We start from the raw sequence: 22,414 nt of genomic DNA on the forward strand, positions 1-22,414 counted from the left end.
AAAACACTCAATAATTTGAGCGATGTTTCAAGCAACAAGACTTGGAGTCTTGAGTCATGCGTCTCTGTGAGACTGCATTGCTTTGAGCTAAACGCTAACATTAGCATGTTAATATGCTTACAATGACGATGTTAACATGCTCATTTTTCAGTGGGTATAACGTTTACCACGTTAACAATTTTAGTTTAGCGTGTTAGCATGTTAACGTTTGCTTATTAGCACTTTTGCAGGTATTTCATCATAAACCAAAGTATTGGACACATTGAAATTTTGAGCTGGTGGCGCTAAAGGAAAAGCCAGAGGAGCCCCAAAGACTTTAGCGTTCATCCTCTGGGCCCAGTTAAAAAACAAAATGCATCTGGATCAAATTGATACGGATTTGGAAATCCCATGTTTTGCTATCCAGGATCACCTGATCCATCTTACTCTTATGCCAGTTTGTTAAAGGAACATTGGATTGGATCACTGTGATCCAAATACCAAATTTCAGGATTACCAAATCCCGTTTACCAGTGCCTTAAATGGAACCAACAGTGTAGCCTATTGGCTTAGCAAAGAACAACAGGTAGGCAAAATACCGGTGGCCACAAATAGCCATTGTTTGTTTAAATTTTAAGAAACAGAAAAACTGTAATAAACAGAAACATTTTACATTCTTTATTTGTTATGTTTTTTTGTTGACCATATCTCATTACATGTGACATGCTTCACATATGCTTCAAATATGAAGAAATGTATATATCATCAGTAAACATTGATTTGTCTTGTCAAAAAAGCACTCTGATTTTATTTGGTTCGAAAAATCACAACTGAATCCACCCTTCTGATAGGATCAGGATAATCCTGTGTTTTTGGATCAAATAGATCCCAAAACGAGTTCAAAATTTTGAAAAACCCAAAGGGCAGGTTTGATCCAGATCAAAAGTAAGATCGGATTACATGCTCTGATCTTACTTTGGAATCCCTCTTTTGCTTTTGAAAAACGCATTTCCAAGATTTGATCCAATCCGTGATCCGAAATCCCGCTGGATTACTTGTGAAAAACTGGGCCCAGGGAACCATCAATGTCAGTACAAAACATTGGGGCTGCACGATACGAGGAAAATATCTAATTACGATTATTGATTATTATTATTGAATGATATTGCGATATGATTCACGATATCGGAGGGAATGATCATTTTTGTATCATTAGTCTCATTTTCATTGGGAAATATTCAAATAATTGTTTTTTTTAATCATTATAAAATGGTATTTTTTTACGAGGATCTGTAACAAACAGATTTTTTATTTAGTCTGTAGGATTTGATTTGTAGGTTGGGACGTCCCTGCAGTACCATTATACTTAATTCAGACCAGGGGCGTAGGCAGTAATGGGCCAGGGCGGCACTGGCCCGCCCACTTTACTCACTGGCCCGTCCAGCCAAGTTTGATCAAAATACGTTTTGTTATGAAAAATATTCAAATGTATGCAAAAAAAGAAATAATAACAGCACTAGCTAGTTGTGTGTGTTTAATGTGTATTTACTTCTGATTAAAACAAAACTGTTTAATTTAAACAATTAGATCAAACGCCTTCGGAACGTAGTTGGTTGCTATGGTAACAACAGGCAGACTCTCCGGGCTGCCTTCAGCAGCTAACGTTAGCTAGCTGGCTGTTTAGACAACGTAGCTAGCTACCACGGATGTATTAAGCAATGCACTGTTAAAAGTTACCGCGACAACAATGGCTTCTCTTTAAAGTGGTATGGACAGTTTTCTTGGATGGAGTCCAGTGTAAATAAGGACGAGCTTTTCTGCAGCATGTACAGACATTTCCCCAGCGGAGCTGACGGCCCATCAGCCAGAGAGGAGGCCCTCACACAGGTAACATTAAGTCAAACGTCTTTCACGGTTCTTGTGTTATTAATTAAATAACCTAGCTAACCTAGTAACCTTCCTATTTTAGTAAGAAATGGTGAATACTGATGATGGCTTCTAGCTGAAACGAGTTTGTGTTTTGCCCACATTAAATAAGAAGATCTGTTGTGAGTGACCTAGCTAGTTTTGAGTTTTCTTTGATCCTGTCACTGCCGTGGACTTAATACACTGTCTAAGATTTGGCACCTGGCTGGCCACTTTTCATTATATCTTTCATAATTTAGCTAAACAATGCTGGTCTGGAAGTTTCCATTCTTTGATTTTCTTTTACTGCTGGTAGCCATTTGCTGCTCATGATCTGACCATAGTCCTGAAGCAACAATGCTGTTGCATTGTTACATGTGTGATTTCTGTCTGATGTAGGCTATTCTATGTCCTGCAGTATGTAAATGCCTTCTCTGCTGTGTGGGTTCATGTTTATGGTGCGTTCTTTTTGTCTTGTAATCGCGACTAGTAGCTCGAGCGTGACGTCACATCCGTGTCGAAAAACGAATAACCGCGGGTTGTTGCGTTCTTTTTGTCACACAATACTACGAGTCGGAGAGAAGATGGATTTTTGTAACATTTTTAGTAACATTTAGGATTCTATTCACCCAGTTATTGACATATTACACACATATATTTCACAGTTTGATACATGAAAATTACGTTTTGATTAATGTTAACGTTAGGCTCCTGCTCTGCTTTCTGCTCAAGACTCGGCTTAAAGCCGTTGTTGTCATATAGCAACCGAGCGTCTCTAGCCAATTTCAGCTGCACAAGCTACAAAATAACTAATCAGGCGGTATTTAACTCCTAATAAGACTGTAGCGACATGCCTATAGGTAGCAGTATACAGCGCTATGTTTAACTCCTAATAAGACCGTAGAGACATGCCTATAGGTAGCAGTATACAGCACTATGTGTACGACTTCTTCATTTGGTTACAACAAAGACAAAAGTGCTTAAAATTGTAGATAACCACAATGTTTACAACTTGTGATGCACAACGTAGCCATCTTTAAAAGTGAGCTCGGGGTCCTCTGAGTTCAGACGACTTGACGAGTCGTAAATACGACCTCGGGGGCGTCCTTTTTGCAACTTCCGGGTCGTAACTCCGGAAAACGACTCGTAAAACGACTTCGGTGGACAAAAAGAACGCACCATTAGTTGCCACTTTGTGCAATAAAAGGGTTAATTTTATAACACTGCTGTGCAGAGCCAATGCTGCTGTTTCTGCCGGTGCAAATATATTTTAGCCTGAATATGTTACAATCTACAGGTTTTTGTCTAGGCTATATTGTTGTGTACAAACCTTTTAGACTGAGTTTTGTTGGTTGAGCATGTTGGAGACAGTACTGTTATTGCCGTTGTAATGTAGTATGTTGGAAGGTAAAATCGTTTTTTTCAGTTAGTCCTTTTTGCTACTTCGTCTTTTAGAAAATGGCCCACCCACTTTTGTACTGGCCCGCCCAAAATACTATTTCTGCCTACGCCCCTGATTCAGACTGCTTTCACACATATTTTGCCTTTAACAAATATATGTTATGTATGTATTATATGTCCATTCCATTTGCATATTACACTAATCCATATTGTGATTTTGATAAAATTGCGAAATGGTGTGCAGCCCTACAAAAACATCACCACAATCTGTCTGAGAGTTGTTGAGATATTTACAGTACAACTTACAGTAAGTGCACTCTCTGCTGTATATGAACAAGAGGTAGAAGTATAATCCCTCTCAAACAGAGAACTACTGTATGAGTGTGTTCAGTGCTGCAGAACAAGAGCTGCCAAGTGCTTTTCCCATTCTCATGCCATCTCTTCTATATCAACAATCAGGCTGATCTTGGTTCAGTGTGTTTCCAGTTAACACTGCGGTGATAACACACAACACTGCCATGCAACTCTCTTTGCTGTGATTGAGTATTAACTGATTAACATCAGATAACACAACCAGCTGCTTCCTGATGGAGACGGTTGAATTAAATTTCATATGATTTGATAGGGAACGATGCCATTTAGGACTACAGAGCATGAAACTGATGAGCTGCACGCAGAGTTTTTATAGTGATTGCTAATGTTCGTCTCTCGGAACAAGTGACTCCCATCGTCACCAGACACAAGGGTTACAAACCCCTTTAGGATGACTGATAGAGCTGCTTTATGTGTGTGTGTGTGTGTGTGTGTGTGTGTGTGTGTGTGTGTGTGTGTGTGTGTGTGTGTGTGTGTGTGTGAAGCCGATTACTTGATTTGATGAATGACATGAGGCAACTGCCTCTGCCTGGAGTAGAAAAGCACACAGATCCTCAACAAACATACTTTCTTACCACTCAGGAAATTCATTGACATTAAAGTCCCATGGCATGAAAATTTCACTTTATGAGGTTTTTTAACATTAATATGCGTTCCCCCATCCTGCCTATGGTCCCCCAGTTGCTAGAAATGGTGATAGGTGTAAACCGAGCCCTGGGTATCCTGCTCTGCCTTTGAGAAAATGAAAGCTCAGATGGGCCGATCTGGAATCTTCTACTTATGAGGTCATAAGGAGCAAGGAGTTCTCTGCTTTGCCCGCCCAGAGAATTTGGCCCACCCATTAGAGAGAGACATCATGGCTTTCAAACGAGCAAAGTGGCAGTTGGTCAAGGCCACACCCCCACCCTTCACCTTGCTCCCCCTCTCTCCTCCTCAATAGCTACAGACACAGAAATGGCACATCCTAAGGAAAGCTCATTGTGGGACTGGCTCTAGTGGCTGTAATTCTGCTCCAAGGCTGAATTTCGGGAAAGAGACTTCAGATACAGTATTAGGGGACCACTAAGGCTACGTTCAGACTGCAGGCCAAAGTGGCCCAAATCCGATTTTTTTGGGGTCAAGTGACCAGGTCAGGCTTCTTCAGAAGTAGTGTGAACACTCAAATCTAGCCCAGATCTGATTTTTTTCAGATCAGATTCAGGCCACTTCCACATGTGGTCCTGAATCCGACCCAGATCTGATTTTTTTCAATGCGACCGTGTGAACAGCCAAGGCGGATTTGATGTGACTTTTACCTCAAAACCCTCGCTGCTGTTACCTCCCCGCCGGAGGGCGGGCGGGCCCCTGCTTCCAGTGCGGCTGTTAACCGGGGAGGACTGTCCTCAGTGTTCCCCAACCGCGCGTCGCATCGCCAGGGCGGGGATTGACTCACGTAAAAAGGTGATGTCGGCAAAATAAAAATAAAATAAAAATAAATAAATAAAAGCGAAAATGCTGATTTCCTCCATAACCTCCCTAACTTTAGTGCAACAGCGTGCTGCGTCTGATGTCATTGTTAGTGTTCTTTTGCGCATGCGGGTCAGTTCAAAACCGCAAACAGTTCACACTGGAATCTGATATAGGCCACATTTTAAAAGGTAATGTGAACAGCCAAACAAAAATCGGATCTGAGCAAAAAATCAGAATCAGGCATTAAGACTTGCGGTGTGAACGTAGCCTAAGGCCTATATAAAAGAGACTTCAGATACATTATTAGGGGACCACTAAGGCCTATATAAAAGAGACTTCAGATACAGTATTAGGGGACCACTAAGGTCTATATAAAAGAGACTTCAGATACAGTATTAGGGGACCACTAAGGTCTATATAAAAGAGACTTCAGATACATTATTAGGGGACCACTAAGGTCTATATAAAAGAGACTTCAGATACATTATTAGGGGACCACTAAGGCCTATATAAAAGAGACTTCAGATACAGTATTAGGGGACCACTAAGGTCTATATAAAAGCATCCAAAGAGCACCATAGTATCGAGTGTCGAAAAATGCCTCGTCATTCAATGCCAAATTTCAAGCCCTAAGAAGTAAATCATATCAGCGTCATTGAGCCTATAAGCATGCAGCATGCTCGTACCAAGATCTAATAATGCTGCTGATTGGATGTAAATTTACACGTCGTAAAGGCCTTCAGGAAGATCTCTACGTTACGCACAGAGACGGGGCTCACGTGTGTGTTGTTGGATTTCGAGAGGCTTGGCTACAGTGTGCGTCACATAGGTGTAAAGGAGCTGGAAGAAAAAAAAGATTTGTGCCATAATGTAATTACTGTTTTGCTAAAATGGATTTTATAAAATTGGTATTGAAAAAAGTATCGCTCAGGAACCGGTATCAAAGTCACGATATCGATATCGCTACAGGTATCGAGAAAATGTTTTAACGATACCCAGCCCTACTTGTGGTAGAATTTCCGGAAACACCACGTTGTGGTATGATGAGACTAAAGGGAAAGCTCAGACAACACCAGGTCATTCATGGGGCACAGGTCAGGGGACAAGAACATTCGGCCAGTCTCTAATAACCAAAACTGTTCATGTATAAATATGTTCCTCTCTCTCCAGGCAATCTAGGCAGCTGCATGATAAGGGAATGTTTTGTCTCAGGACTGTCTCCTTTTGGAGGTCGGTGGGCCAGCTGAAACTAGGCTTTATCATCTGATACTTCCCAGAGAGAGACAGGTTGAACTATGCTTTAGCGTCTTTGTTTATGGCGCCTGCAATATCTTAGTTTACCTTGAAGGTTTAGCTAAATGCATGAGTTTAAATACTCCTTCAGGAAGACAGGAACTTGAGAGAGTTGGGACAGGACTGCACAATAACACATCGTGGTTATACTGTCGTCCCTGCTTAATTGTCTCCATAATTGAGTGTTTATTAAATGCTTCTGTGTAAGTCTCCCGAACCTTCTTCATGTATGTGAAATGAGTTGTTTTGCACCTGAGTGCCCACATTATGAACAAAATCCCTTTTTCTGGGATTTAGGGTATTATATTGTGTCTGGTGCTTCCACACACATACAAACTTGAAGAAAAAATCCATCCATGCTGTTTTGAGTGAGATACGGTTTTCTGAATGTATCCTGCCTTCAGTTTCCGGGTGAGCTTGTTCAAAATCTGCAGGGACGTCTATGTCATCAGAAGAAACATTTGGTGTGTGCTAACCACTTTAGCTAATACCACATCAGCTAGCTGTGTCTCCAACTTCGGTCAGTACAAGGCAGGATTAGCCGGGAGACTTCTTCTAAACGAGGGCGCACTTCCAACTTTGTGTGGAATACCTGCAGAACAGGGACATGGAAGTAGTTCTATACAATTTATTTTTTAGATTAGGGTGAACTAGTGTGTGTTGTAGCAGTGTTTTGCCATTGAGAACGAGGTGGCTAACCGCTAGCAGCACTAGCTTCTAGCTACTAGTCCTCACCTAGCTACTGCGCATGTTCTCCCAACAAAGATAGAACAGAAGTGTGATGCCTCACTCTGTAGCTAAAAACATAGAGCTCAACACACAGGGTGAAAAGAGGAGCTGCAGCAATGTGCAGTACAACAAATATATGGTGTTTTTTGAAAATTAAACCATGTAAACCTATTCTGGTACAACCTCTAAATACAATTATGAACCTGAAAATGAGCATAATATGGGCACTTTAATACTACAAATCGATAAGCGGAGTTTCTCCACAAAGAATCATGCAAAAGCACCACTTTAAATCTTGTGTTTACCAGAGATGTGCTCATAATTGTCTTGGAAATAAGTCATTCAGCTTTAAAAAAGAAAAAGCATAAAAAGTGACCAATCAATCTCACCTAAAGAAATCCTAGTCGACTAAGACCAAAACAACGGATTAGCCAACTAATCGACTAAGAGGAGGCAGCCCTAGTCCACACACACACACACACACACACACACACACACACACACACACACACACACACACACACACACACACACACACACACACACACAAACACACACACAGCTCTCTCTCAGTTGTGACCGCTGTGACTTCTCCACCGATGCCTTTTTCCAGCACAACAGACACAATTACACTCACAGCCCCAGTATATATGCAGGCACACATGGTATATGCTCACTGCATTATATGAAATCATATACTCGCATGCCCACACACATCATCATGCATTCACACAGAGTTCACCTCTGACCTCTTTGGCTGAGGTTGAACGAAGGTGACAGAGATTATAGTTTAGAAACGGTTTGACCTCCTGCTGTAATATCCTGTAATCCAGTCAGAATGAGTTTATTACAACAAAAAACAAGTCTGTAACCATAGCATCTATATATGAGTTGTGAAGCTATCTTACATCTTTATCTCTAGATAGGTAAACATGTAATGAAAGGTCTGTCCTGAGGGTTGTTACAAAGTCTACTCGGTTATTTTATATCAAGGCTGAAGACTTTTCTTTTTGATGCTTTTGTTTATTTCTTACGCTGCACTGTAACTTTTATTCTTGTATTTCATACCTGTCTTCTAATTTAGCCATTTTAATATTCTCTTTAACAAATGTTTTTAATTGTTTTGAATCACTTGAGAACAGAATAGAGCACTTTGAATTGTCTTTGTTGCTGCAATGTGCTGTAAAAAATAAAGCTGCCTTGCCTAAAGGGTTTGTCATCTGTACAGCGGCCGTTTTTAGGACATCTTCAGCTGTATTTTGGCTAAGATATACTTTCTCTTATATTATTGCTTTTTAAAATCTTATCTATGCCCCCTCTTAAAAGCACTCACTTTTCCAACATAACCCAAGATGTCTCGTGCACCATTTTATACACATGTTGACAGCGAGTGTCCAGGAAATAGTCAGATTGAAGCAATACCACAATAATACAAATACTCCATTACAAAAAAGGTCCAGGTAAATATTGTCAATAAAACATACTCCACTGTCAGATAGATAGATAGATAGATAGATAGATAGATATAGATAGATAGATAGATAGATGGATACTTTATTAATCCAAAATTGGGAAATTACTCTGTTACAAGCAGCAAGTAGCAAGTTACCAAGGATATACTCACTCACACACAAACAATACAAGAAGTATACTAGAAATAAGAAATAAGATAAAAATAAGATGAAATAAAATAAGTTAGCAAAGATTAAGAACAACTACTGAAAAATATACTTAGATGAATAAAAAAGAATGTACACCTAAATGTAGTAGGGTGTAAAGTAGCATAAAATGAAAATACTCAAGTAGTACAGGTATTTCAAAATTGCACTTAAGTACAGAAAGAAAGTAAAGAAATCTATTGAGTTACTTTGTATCTTTAAATACATTTCCATGGGTGTGATACAATCATTTGACGCAAAGCATGTGTTTAAATGATGGACCATCTGCTGGGTCGGGTGGAGGTAAAGAGGATTTAAACGTGGCCGTGCTTTAGCTATTAAATATTGGATCTGGATGAATAAAAGGTATTCATGGTGTTCTCTCTAATGCTGACCGACGCTTCATCAAATCAGGAGACGCTGGGGAAGCCTACAGGAGGAGACCGCAATCCAAATGGATTTTTCTACATATTAAACACGTGCTGGGATTGAGGTTAGAGAAATTGCCCTTTATAATCTATCAGGGTTTAAACAGGAGATTATAAACTGGAGAGCGGTGCACTGTCGATTATTGAAGATTATATTTTTTAAAACCTGCAATAGGTATAAAACTCCTCACCAGGCTCTCAATCAGAGCAAACGCTCAATGATTGCATACATTTATATACATTTAGTGTTTCTGCGTGTCATTTAAAGGTACAGAAAACTCCCAGGTACTGCTAATGGGTATCTTGGCTTTTTGAAGTGTGAAAGCTACCATAGCTGAAATACGTACTTTGAACTACGTGGCGTGAGAGAGTTGATATATGATCTCAATGCTAGATGGGAGAAATTGCCACACATTGGACCTTTAAGTGTGAGTGCACTTCTGAAAGTCTTACGGGGAGGAGGTTGGTGTCGATGAATAACTGTCCAGAGTCCTTTTAACCCTCTGATGTTAATGATCTAAGGGCATTTTTACATATCTTCTTGAATACTCCTTTTAAGGGTATTAGCATTACCTGATCTCCATCAGCTTTCTGTATAGTGACGCCAAAAATTGTTCCAGAACAATGTTTAAAGATATAATTTGGCCCTAAAGCGGAAATATTTCTCAAATCTTCTGTGAAAACATACTTGCACTCAAATGTGTTGGTGCTTGAAACGAGTTTACAGAAGTCTTGGGTTCACAAAATTAGTGTAATATATGAAAAAAATAGTAAATGAATGTCTAAAATGAAATTTTGTAATATCACTTTTGGAGTAGGAGTGTTGTCAAACATCGCTTGAACTCGCTGGTGAGTCTTTGGTCCTCTTCCAGGCTGCAGCTGTTTCTTCCATTTATATTTCACACTAGTATGTCAATGTGTTATAGAAATAAATGACAATAAAGTTGAGTGTAGAGATGTAGAGATAAAAGATAAAATGTGCATGTGGTTTAACAAGCGGCTGATTGGATGTACAAACACACCTCCGTCAACAAAGAAGCATAAAGGACAGGAAGTGCAAGAGATGGACATATATATACTGTATATAAAAATATTTTATAGCTGCATGCACCATTGTAGACCTCCATGTGTCTCTGTGTTGTATTAGTGTGGGTGTGTGGCGGTCATTTCCAGTCCAAATGACCTCATCCTTACTCAGCCTGAAGCGTTAGTCTGGGCACCATCTGACTTTCTGCTGACCTCATCTCCCCTCCCTCTATCCCGTCCGTTTCTGCCGAGTCACTCTGCTTCAAAATCTCTCTCTCTCTCTCTCTCTCTCTCTCTCTCTCTCTCTCTCTCTCTCTCTCTCTCTCTCTCTCTCTCTCTCAGCACTTACTGGCAGACTGGGGAACAAAGTGGAGCAATTAGCAGCTGGAGACCAAACTAGAGTTTAAAGAAGAGTGGGTTACACTTTATTTGAAGGTATCTACATAAGAGTGACATGACACTGTCATGAATGTGTCATAAACATTATAAACAAATAAACGTTTATGACATAACGCTTCTTTTAGTAAGTGTCATTTGGTTTTTGTCATGACAAGTTATGGTTAAGGTTAGAGTTCATATGTTCATGACAGTGTCATGTGTCACTCTTATGTAGATACCTTCAATTAAAGTGTTACCGAAGAGTGAATATTGGACTTACATTCATGAGTTGGTCAGAAAAACGACTCCAAATGAATGATAACGTTTTTCCGTAACTGCTGGATGTGTAAATAAGCAACTGTTTGCTAACACATGATCATATTGATGTTGTGTTTACAGCCTGTGCCCACCCCTCCCCCCCAAAAAAAATCAATGACTACATCTCCTAAAAGGTCAGAGAAAATGTATCTACTTGTGTCAATTAGGTGTTTTGTCAACACATTCTCACTCAGCGCGTCAAAAAGTGACGCTTAGTCAGGTGCCTTTGCCGTTTGTTACTGATGCAAAAAGTCTCCATAATAATCTTTCAGCATGTTGTAATTCAGGTGGTCTGAGAGAAATCTAGACTTCTGCACCTCCTCTTGCCTCTGTTATTAGATAATGTAGACGTGGCGGGAGACTTTGGCCAATCACAGGCCTTTTCAGAGAGAGAGACAGTGTTTCTATTGGCTGTTCTACAAATGCAGATGTGCGTGCAGTGCATACCCCTTTAGATGGTGGAAGCCTGATTCATTGGTGGAAAATCCTGCAGAAACAATTGCTGTGTCAGCATCGGCAACAACTGCTCACACTACGGCTGTAGCTAAGTGGTAGAGAGGTCGCCTGCCAATCGGAAGGTTGGTGGTTCGATCCCTGGCCCTGCAGTTCCATGCCGAAGTGTCCTTGGGCAAGACACTGAACCCCGAGTTGCCCCCCGATGGCGCAGCATCGGAGTGTAAATGTGTGTGAATGTTTATCTGATACACAGCCAGTGTATGAATGTGTGTGAATGGTGAATGGTTCCTGTACTATGTAAAAGCGCTTTGAGTAGTCGTTAAGACTAGAAAAGCGCTATATAAAAACAGTCCATTCACATTTACATTTACAAGGCAACCCAAGAAACAAAAAGATGGTCTTCTTAAAAAGTTTCTACAAGAGAGTCCGACAATAAACCCAATAAAACACAATATCGGCTAAGCGTTTCAGAGATGGAGAGAAAAAGAAATGACACACACACACACACTGTATGTGTATGACACACACAGGTTACTGTATGAATTATATGCACTAATGTGTGTTTCAACCCCTTTCGTTTTTGTTTATCTGCTTTTTAGGGAGCCTACTGTAACATCTGGCCAGGGACTGCAGATGAAAACTAGCCTTTTGGATAAATCTGGCAAATTTACAGAAATGTTTATTATTATGCACTGTCCCTGTCAAATGAAATGAAATAAAGACGAAGGGAGGGGCTGAGGGCAAAGAGGGGAGAGAGCTGCAAGAGGACGGCTAGGTTTTAATATTCAGTTATTTTTTTTTTGCCTTCTCCAGAAAACTGCAGACCCCAGCTGTACCAGTTGTAGGGTGGAAATAATGACAGCTGTGAGTTTCACTGGTGTCTGCAATCACCTCTGATTGATGTGAAATGCATGCTGGGGTACTCGTGAAGGACATTTTGGACCGTACTTGTTTATATGCAGATTTTAAATTGGAACACTTGGTCTGTGACTGATGATGCCAATGAGAACAGAAGTACAGGCAAGAACAGATTGAGTCATGTCACGCTATCAAAATGAATGAATCTGAGGAGACGGGGCTTTGAACGTCTCACAATGAACAATATTTTTATTTAAGTCTATGCTGATGACAGTGACTACTACTACTACTACTACTACTACTACTACTACTACTACTACTATTATAGTAGTCATCACAACAAACTAATAGAAAAAAATAAATACTGGAAGCAGGGCAGGAATAGAAAGGTTGAAAGGCAGATTATAGATGGAAAAAAGGGAGCCTATAAGTCGGTAATAAATAAAAATAGTCGTTTTAAAGATACGTGCAAAAGCGATAGTTCGATATTCGTTTAAAAAGAAAACTATTTAACCATAATAAATGTTTAAAAAAGAATATTAATTGTATATAAAGCGTGGATCAAGATAAAGGGATAGTGTTTGTATGTGTTTTTTGAAGGAGAGAAGGAGATGTCGGAGTGTGGAAAAGGAAGAAGCGATGGCACAAAGGAAAAAAGGATGGAGACGGAGAGGAAAACCAAACAAAAAGGATAAGAAGAAGAAAGAAAGAGGAGAGTAGAAGCATGGAGGTTAAAAGCAGAGAGGAGGAGTAGGAGGGGGAGAGGAAGAACAAACAGCCAGCAGCAGGATGAAAGACGAGAGGAATAATGAGGGATTGAAGAGGACTCGATTAATCAGCCAATCACAAGTGTGGAGATCATAATCAATGAGCTCTTCTGCATCTCTGAAACATGAACAGAGAGAGACGGAGAACAGGCTGTCCTTTAACATTTTATAACATTTTCAAGAAAAACAGTACAGAATAAGCTCAGCAAGGAGGAAGCTTTCCATAAAAGTTCAATGGAACTATATCTTAAAAGCATCCTAGTTTGAAAATTGACAATAACTATTGTTGAAATGATGTGGAAATGCACGTTGTTGACTTTATTTGATAGACGTAGGGGTAGGGACACAATTTCAACATTATGAGGTTTGGACTTTTGCTGGGAGGAAATATTTAGCAAACTGGACCTGTTTTAATTTGAATTGAATAACCCTGCAGTAGAGAGCTTTTTGAGACTGCCATCCACCGAAAAACGCTCCCATAGGTAGTTTCTTCAAGCAGCAATTATGAGTCCTATAGAAAGCCGAAGTCCCGTCCTTCTACTTCCAGTCCATGGGACCTTAATTCGGAAAAAATATGAAAGAGAGTCAATGGAGAGATAACATTTTTTTTTTTGATCCCGTTTGAATTGAGCCATGGATTACAAATATGATTTTAAACATTATTTTTCAACCGAAGAAAGTCTCTGTTTATTGTTAAACTGTTGAAGTATAAGACTGTGAAAATACGTAATTAGAAAGACTACACACTTCAATGTCGCATGGATGACGTCTCGCTGAAGCTACGATGTCTGTGTGTATCGTACCGGGGATGTAACGTTACTCTAATGAGCAGAGGATCTCGCTTCTTCTTTTGCTAATCTGCTGAAAACACTTCACTGGATAAAACACATCAGGTACGATGACGTTACATGTGTTGTGGAACAGAGCTAAGCTAGCTAGCTAGCGAGCGAGCAAGTTGAGCATCAAGCTAGGTGACGTAAATTGTGTAAGACGAGAGATGTAGTTCACTGAGCGGTTTCACACTAAACTAAGAGGTACTACGACAAACCTACTGCTAACTGAGCCTTTCTTCGGTTGAAAATTATCTTTTAAATTGACGAACATCATATGTGTAATCCATGGCTCAATTCAAACAGGATCAAAAAATAATTTGCCTCTTCCCGTTCACTACTGTTCATATTTTTTTCCAAGTTAAGGTCCCATGAGGTCCGCCGGAAGGGGCGGGACTTCGGCTCTCCATTAACGTTAGCGGTGGTGGCACACTCTAGTGGCCGTAGTAATTGTGGCGGGAGCAAAGCAGGAAGTAATGTTACTAATGAGAGTAACATGTGGAAAGTATAAGAGCGCCTTGCATAACCGGAAGTGAAGTAACGTCTGATTTTAACCCAAACCATTATCTTTTTGTAAACTTAAAGCTTTAGCGCGTAACTTTTTGATATAACATTCCAGCCATTGCCAAATGAGTTGCTACAAAGCTAATTAAGACCATCAGCTCCACACAACTCTCTCTGAATTTCTCAGTATTTTTATGTTCAGAAGATTGTGGCGCCCGGTGACTTTCCAGCGCAGAAGCCCGAGTGAAGATTATGACCTCTGAAGAGTCCATGTTTTTTTTTAATCCTCCCAGTCCTCCTTGGCTACTAGCCTGCGTGGAGGAGGGGGGCGGTGCGCGGCCATTTGTATCATGTGGACGCACCGACAGTGTTGTTGTCATCACTTAGAATTCCTCATGGGGCCAACAGAAGCTACGCACTATAGCTTTAACTAAGCAGTTTTGGTGCCTTAACAACCAAACTGTGACCGTATCACAACGTTGACGGCGTGTTTAAAACGGCGACCGTTACATTCTTAGGTCCTGTGGGTCGTATTGGAGGGCAGGAATAAATGACCTCTATATTGTCGTATGGTTTGGAGGACTACTTACATCTCTGGCATCAAATCTAAAATGCTTCCTCACATTACTTAACAGGATTGTTTGGCGTCGCGACTATTCCTGCAGAACAACTTGCTAGTTCTCTCTACTCTGCGTTAGCAAATAATACACTTGTACACTGTGAATTTTGAATCTGAACCAGATCATTACAAATTGAATATTACATTTTCCCCATGTTCAAACAAACAGAAGCTTGAATTTCAAAGAAAAAGTAGCAGCACTAAAGCATACACATGTAGGCAGGTCATAAGGGCTCGCTGAACAATTCCAGTATGAAAGTGATGTGAATCATAAGCTGTGGCTTTCACGGTCATCAGAACTTGACCCCACACATATAAGAAATATACCATACTGTATATATCCTATATAGTGTGTGTGTGTGTGTGTGTGTGTGTGCCCACGCTGCCTTTGATGTGCAGCAGAATCACTGTAGTGCTTTCAACTGGAGGCGGCACAACGGCTTTCCACTCCAATCTGCTCTTAACTGTAGGAGGCTGATTGTGCGCGCGTGTGTGTGTGTGTGTGTGAGCTAACGGTGACTTTCATATAGCTGATTTTAGTATCCTTTTTCAGGTTGCTGTGTAGAAGTGTCAAACACAAAGATGTTACGTGATGTTAACATTCATTTTTCGTTTATTAGAGTTGGCAGAGCTCTAATACACGCCTCCCTCTACACAGTGTTGTAATTAAATTGCAGCAGCGCTGACATACAGCCTGAGAGTGAAGCTCAGAGAGGAAAAATCTAAAGGATGTAATCGCTGCAACGCTCAGAGATAAAAAAAAATAAATAAAAAAAGACAATATAATGTCATTAAATGTGTTCTCTGTCTGGACCTAATCAAGATCATTGAAGAACGACAATCTCAGCTGAAATTAAAAACACATTAAGCTGGCATTGTGTCTACAAATGGACCTTTTATGTTTTAATTCTTTTATGCTTGTATTTTCTGCTTCTTCCTCTTCAGTCTCTCTTTTTCTCTGTACTCTAAAACACACATGAAGCAGACTCAATCTTTCTATCCTTCCCTGTCCATTAAAACAATGGGAGTCTCAACAGGAAGAGGCTACACAGTACAGAGCCAGAGTTATTTTAAGCTGAAAGCTGATTCACACCGTCAGACTTAAAAAAATAAAAATCACAAATTCTCCGAATCAGGAGACAACTAACAGGGCTGATTATGAAATATTTCAGAAGATGAATAAACAGAAGCAGGCAGAAGGAACTGTGGCGACATGTTAAGTCTCACTTGCAGGAACAGGATGGCTCAGGACTGAATAAACACCTCTCTGACACAGTCTCAACAAACACAGGACATTGCTGACTTTACAAATCGGTATTTTATCTTCAGAAATGTTTTTTAAAAGCAAAAAGATGCCCAACCTGGCAGTTCAGAGCAGGAAAAAATAAGTAGTCTGGAGAGAAATTTAGGTGTATGTATAAAGACAGACATACAACACCTCAAACCATGCGGCAACATGTTGCAAAGACGCCTTTAGCTGCTGCAGATTTGACTCATTTCTGCTGTTTGTTACTTTGTCCATCTCCTGGATGTATCAGCAGTGCATGGCATTGGTTTTTGCTGTTACAAAAAAAAAGAGGTTGCCAGGATAAACCAGCCCCACCAACCCCCACCGCAACACCGGCACAACACACCCTGCGGAGAGTGTCACCATGGCAACCGTGCAGCTCCCCCCCACCGTTATCTCGTCAACAGCAGTTTGTGACCTGGGGGGAGCGACGATGTGAAGATGCTGGGGAGGAGGGGGCTGTTGGACAGCTGAAGGGCAAAGCACACCCACACACACACATACACACACAAACACACATACACACACACACACACACACACACACTCTCCAGGTGAACACACAGCATGCAGCGTGTGTGTGTGTTGGATGATGATCCAGCTGGACTCACTTCACTACTTTAAAAGCATCTGCAGACCTGATGTACTGAGCTCCGTCTGCAGACTCTCCTTCACACAGTAAACAGCAGGTAATACAACAAAGGTATAAGCTTATCAAGAGTGTGTTACGTATGGGGTCATAAAACCTCAAATTTTTGCACAGGAGTCAAACTAAAACGTTCTTCGTTTGTGTTTGTGAGTTCCCTGTGTGAGGCAGCTCACGCTGCTGTGCAGGTCAACACAGACTGCAGATGGCGCTGCTGATGTTGCCTTCAGACGCAGTCAGGCAGGCTGGTAGTGCCCACAGACAGCTGGCTTTGGGACTCTGGGTGTCACTTGAAATATTTCTTTATCAGTGGCTTATCGATAACAATACTTGTTTTTCGAAATAAAAACGTGCTTTTCTAAAAAAAACATTTAACATTTCCATTCAACAAAAGCAGCAAAAGTTCTCAAATATTAAGTTTTGTCTAAACACAAGCCGCCATAGAACAACTTTGCTGAAGTCGAGTGTAAAATACAGTCTTTTAATCAAGTTCAAAAGTTATCACCTTAGTGCAGCCTTGAACTTAATGTAATGCCCTGCTGCTTAATGCTCAAGACTTGAGACCCCAAAAAACTTTTAAGTTCAATTTATTTAGAGGTCCGAGCCAGTTTACTGTAGCCTGACATCGTCATACTCAGATTCTAGTCAGAACATGAGTCTGATGCTGCTCCATGGGGCTGTGATTATGGGGCGTGTTTCAACCCAACCAGGAAAGAAAATCCCTCTGCACTCAATTGGATAGACCTACAACCAATCAGAGCAACGGATAGACCTACAACCTATCAGAGCAACGGAGACAGCCGTCACAGAAGCTGCAAGTCAAAGGCAGGCGTCGACAGAGCAAAGACAGGGGCAGCAGTTTCCGTGTCGTGCGGACAAGTGTGGCGATGTGTATACATACGTCATCGCGGTTCTCTGTTCCTCTTTTAAAATGAATGTGCTGTCGATATCTTCTATAACTCTATGACTCGATGGCAGCCATCTTTGTTGTAAACAAATTCAACCCAAGTGCTCTTTGGTGACGTGGTTGATTACGTTACTGTTGATCATCTGTCCATCATCGTATAAAGCCCGCCCTGACAATTTGATTGGTCCGAACAGCTCTGGTTCGAGCGTAGCTGCTCCACAACGGATCAAGTCCAGATCGAACTTCTCCACCTCAAATGTTGTGGGCGGGGCTAAGTTTGGCTGGCATCCAGGCTAAGTTTACTGTACACCGAGGAGGCAATGTAACACTCTGACGTCCTGGCACTAATGATGTGACGTTTTCAGAGGTTCCAAAGACAGAGTTAGTGTAGGGTTACTCTTTAAATGAGAAACTGTTTGATCCAAGTAAAGAAAACGTTTGACAGTATTGGATACCAGCTTGCAGTACTTTACAGAACTTCATCTGTGCAACAAACACATTTAAGTAAAAAAAAATGTAATGCCCAGCCCCATCAGGGAGTGTATCTATATCGGCTGATGAAAAGGACCGATCCGATACCAATGCGTAAAACAAATACAAATAAATAACTACAGTGAAGTACATTTTTCTTGGGGCTAAATTACGTGATATCAGATTGGTGCATAGACTCGTATAATAGGCAATATCAGAGGTATTTCTAATACTGGTATCGGAAAAAAACGCTACATTTTGGAAGTTAATATTTTGGATGTCTCAAAGTTCCGTATGTCCTTAAAGTAGGCCAACATGTCAGCATCACTTTGTATGCAGTTGCTTTTAGATTTATCATTTATGCATGGTTAACACTTGCAGGCTTTTTAAAACGAGAACTTAAGAACAGAACCGAAGGTTTGAATCCCCCCAAAGGCTGCAGCCTGCTGGTGTAAAAACGTGTAACCCTTCAACCCAACATGTAAAATACGGACGCTTTGGTCAGTGTCTCTCCGCGTCAGATACCGATGCAAAAATCACCCTTCAGTGTTTGTATGGAACGCACCGGGCAGAGCAGCAGCTCGACCTCGGCGCTGTCAGCAACCCGTTCTCACTCCGAACTCGTAAAATACGTACGTTTGGACAGTGGCTGTCAGCGTCTGAAGAGTCGCAAAAAGCGCCATTCAGCGTGTGTGTAGAGCGCACCGGGGAGAGCAGCAGCTACGCGGGCTTTGAAGATGACGTAGCACTAAGAGCGACTAAGGTAGCGAGTAGTATGAAAGGCCGAAAATGCGCATAGGGACGTTAGTTGGGGGGGTGGATGGGTCAAACAACACAGGACTTTCACCCAGGAGACGGGATTGTGTCCCACGTGTTCCTAAACCCAACCTTCGCGTTCTTCTTTTCCTAAACCCAGCCGTCCCGTTCTTCTTTTACTAAACCCAGCCGTCCCGTTCTTCTTTTACTAAACCCAGCCGTCCCGTTCTTCTTTTACTAAACCCAGCCGTCCCGTTCTTCTTTTACTAAACCCAACCGTCCCGTTCTTCTTTTCCTAAACCCAGCAGTCCCGTTCTTGTCCCACGTGTCATTGAAACGTAAGCCCACCCACGACCTTTTCCTTAACCTAACTGCGTCAAAAGTGATGCCAATAGTCCCGACCAAGCGCGTTTAGTTAAAGCGTGTTTAGATATGACGCTAAAGGAGACTTTTAGCGTCAATAACAACGACAAAGGCACCTGACCAAAAGCGTCCGTATTTTACGCGATGGGAGTGAGAATCTGTTGCTGTCAGATGACATAGTATGAAGAGCGACAACGGTAGCGAGTAGTATGAATGACAAAAATGCCGCGTAGGGAGGTAGGTCGGGGTGGTGGATGGGTCAGACAACACAGGACATTCACCCAGGAGACCAGGTTTTGCGTCCCGTTCTTGTGCCGCATGTCACACAAAAATACATTTTGTAACCCCACCCACGATCTTTTCCTAAACCTAACTGTCCCGTTCTTGTGCTGCATGTCAGTCAGTAGGGTCCCGACCCAGAGCGTCAAAAGTGACGTCAAGAGCCCCAACGCTAAAGGAGACTTTTAAGGTAAATAACAAATGCCATAGGATGCACATGACCAAGCGTCCGTATTTTACACGATAGGAGAGTGAGAATGTGTTGAGCCCGTGTAGATGTGTAAAAACGTCTACATTCCTTCTACTTTACTACTTTACTTTACTGCTACTACTTTACTTTTTGTCTCTTGGACACGCATCGCCAGGCGGCTGATGTCATGAATCCTGCCAGAAAGCTCTTTGCTGCTCCGAGCTGCTGCTGTCAGCCTTCTTACTGACTCAGTGAAGACGAAACACAGGAGAGAAGCCGACTGCAGAGGCTCATTTATAAAAGAAAAGGAACAGATACTGCAGAGTCAGCAGTAAGCTATGAGACTGAGTAAATAAAGGGGAGAGAAAAAAAGACAATGCTTCTCATCTCATCATCTGTCCAATAATAATAATAATAATAATAATAATAATCTGTAATGTTTCCACATCAAAAGATGTCAGTTTTGCAACCATATTATGCAAGTTAATTATAACAGATGCCGTAAAAATGGTGCATTTAGTTTCCCTTTATGTTGGTAGAGAACACTAGACATTATCTGTATAGAAGAGACAGTGAGCATTAATAAAGCCAAACAAACTGCATCTAGTAGCATTAAATGACTAAGGGGAAAGTGTGAAAATAGTAAAGTGACACAACTTTGTGTGCATTGTTTCTCTCTGTTATTTGTTCAAATTTAAAAGCGAAGCACACTTTGTTCCCCCAAAGCAATTCCGACATTTATCCTCTGGGTTTCAGAGTTATGGATTCCTCTTGGGTTTTCTAATGGCCAGAGGGAAAAGAAAAATACGTGTGGTTAAAGAGATACGCAGAACAGAGAGACACTAAATACAGAGAAAGAGCTGTGAGGACAGAAGCAGGCAGGCGGAGAGAACTATGCAGGATGATTAAATATGCTGGCAATGGCTGTTATTCCTGTGGTCGGATAATGCAGCGTGATTCACTGAGCAAGAGAAACCTACATGGTGACTTCATGCAAAAGCAATGAGGCAGACAGACATGAGGACGAAGAATTATGGGTAATGTTTCACGGGGAGTGAAGGAGGGTATTAGGGAACAGCCGTGACTCCTGTTCCTGTCGGTCTGGGAATGCAGAAATCTGCACGCCGATCAGATGAGTAAAACACGAGTGTGAGTGGGGTGAAAGACAGAGATGGGAAAACAGGACTAATAATCTGGAGCCATGCTAGCGCCACCACAAGGCTATGATGCGCATTATACAGCAGAAAACAAAAGTGTTGGATGGAGAAAAGCTGCAGAGGCAACTTCATTTATCATTTCATTTATTTCTTCATTATTGTAATAATAATAATAATAATAATAATAATAATGTAAATATGTAGAGAAACTGTTACACCATGCTGTAAATACAAATAATTTTCCGTGCAAATGTTGAGCGTGCTAACATTACCTATTTAACCTACCTGTTGACTCCCTGACGAAGGCTTGTTTGCCGAAACGCGTCAGAGTTTTTAAAGGTTTATGATGACCAAGCCATAAATAAAGGCTTTTTAATTTTTCTACAAGAGAGTACCTTGGAGTTTCCTTTTGGTTTCTACATTATGTTTATCCCATCCAAAGAGCACCTCAAGCTAACATTTTGAGTCCTGGAAGCGCTCCGTTACAGACATTTGATTACCTATTTAACGTTTAGCAGAATATAGTCTGGATCGTCGACAGTTCATTTCCAGGATAATAATGTGTGTTGTCGTTGTCTAACTACGTTCTCTTTGGGAAAGAACAACAAACTGCAAGCTAGCAAGCTACATGCTAACAATATCAAGTTTTGAAGAAAATTTGGATTGTGCAATATGGCAGGCCTGCTTGGTTCTTTCGGGGAATGATTGTAAAGAATTACAATTAATATGTTTACAGCATTTACTCTCTAATTGGGACGTTTTGGGACCGATTGGTTGGAATTTGCTACGGACAAAATACACACGGCGATACACTGGTAAGAGTAAATGAGGTTTAACCGTGTATCCAGCTAATTTAAATAGCTCACGTTACTGTATTGTGTGAACAGTTATATTAATTTAATATTTTTTGTGGGGTTTTCTTTGGCGGGGTGCAAAAGTTCCACCAAAACAAATTCCTTCCAGAGACTATTTTGCAGAGCCTCCTTTGCAGAGCTTAGACCCGCCCAAGACGATTGTGATTGGTTTAAAGAAATGCAAACAACCCAGAGTGTTTTTTTTTCTTCCTATTCCAGAACGTGTCTGTGGTGTAGCCAGACCTTACTCCACAGCGCATAGGTATAGGTTTGGCAATGCCAGACTATGTATAATAGAATGTCAACATGCATCGAGTAAAAATGGCAATATTGACAACTGTTATAAACAATAAAATATAAATCAACTCAGGTTTACAGGAATTTGACCATGCACTGAAGTAATTTCAACGCTTCCCATTCATTTATATGGGAGCAGCCGTGCAATGCATTCTGGTAGCATCGCGGGGACTTTGGAGAAGCGGGGCTTTGAGTCGACTCGCCGGCTCGGCTGGACGCCTCTCAAAAGCAGACGAA

General features: G+C 41.1%; 1 protein-coding gene across 5 annotated transcripts in view; it reads right to left on the reverse strand.

The window, feature by feature from the left end:
- The window catches only part of dbn1 (drebrin 1), a 156,094-nt gene that overhangs the window by 35,558 nt on the left and 98,122 nt on the right, over positions 1-22,414 (reverse strand). The gene's annotated exons all lie outside the window — the stretch shown is intronic.

Source organism: Perca fluviatilis, chromosome 16 (genome assembly GCF_010015445.1).
Source record: "Perca fluviatilis chromosome 16, GENO_Pfluv_1.0, whole genome shotgun sequence".
Lineage (NCBI taxonomy): Eukaryota > Metazoa > Chordata > Actinopteri > Perciformes > Percidae > Perca > Perca fluviatilis.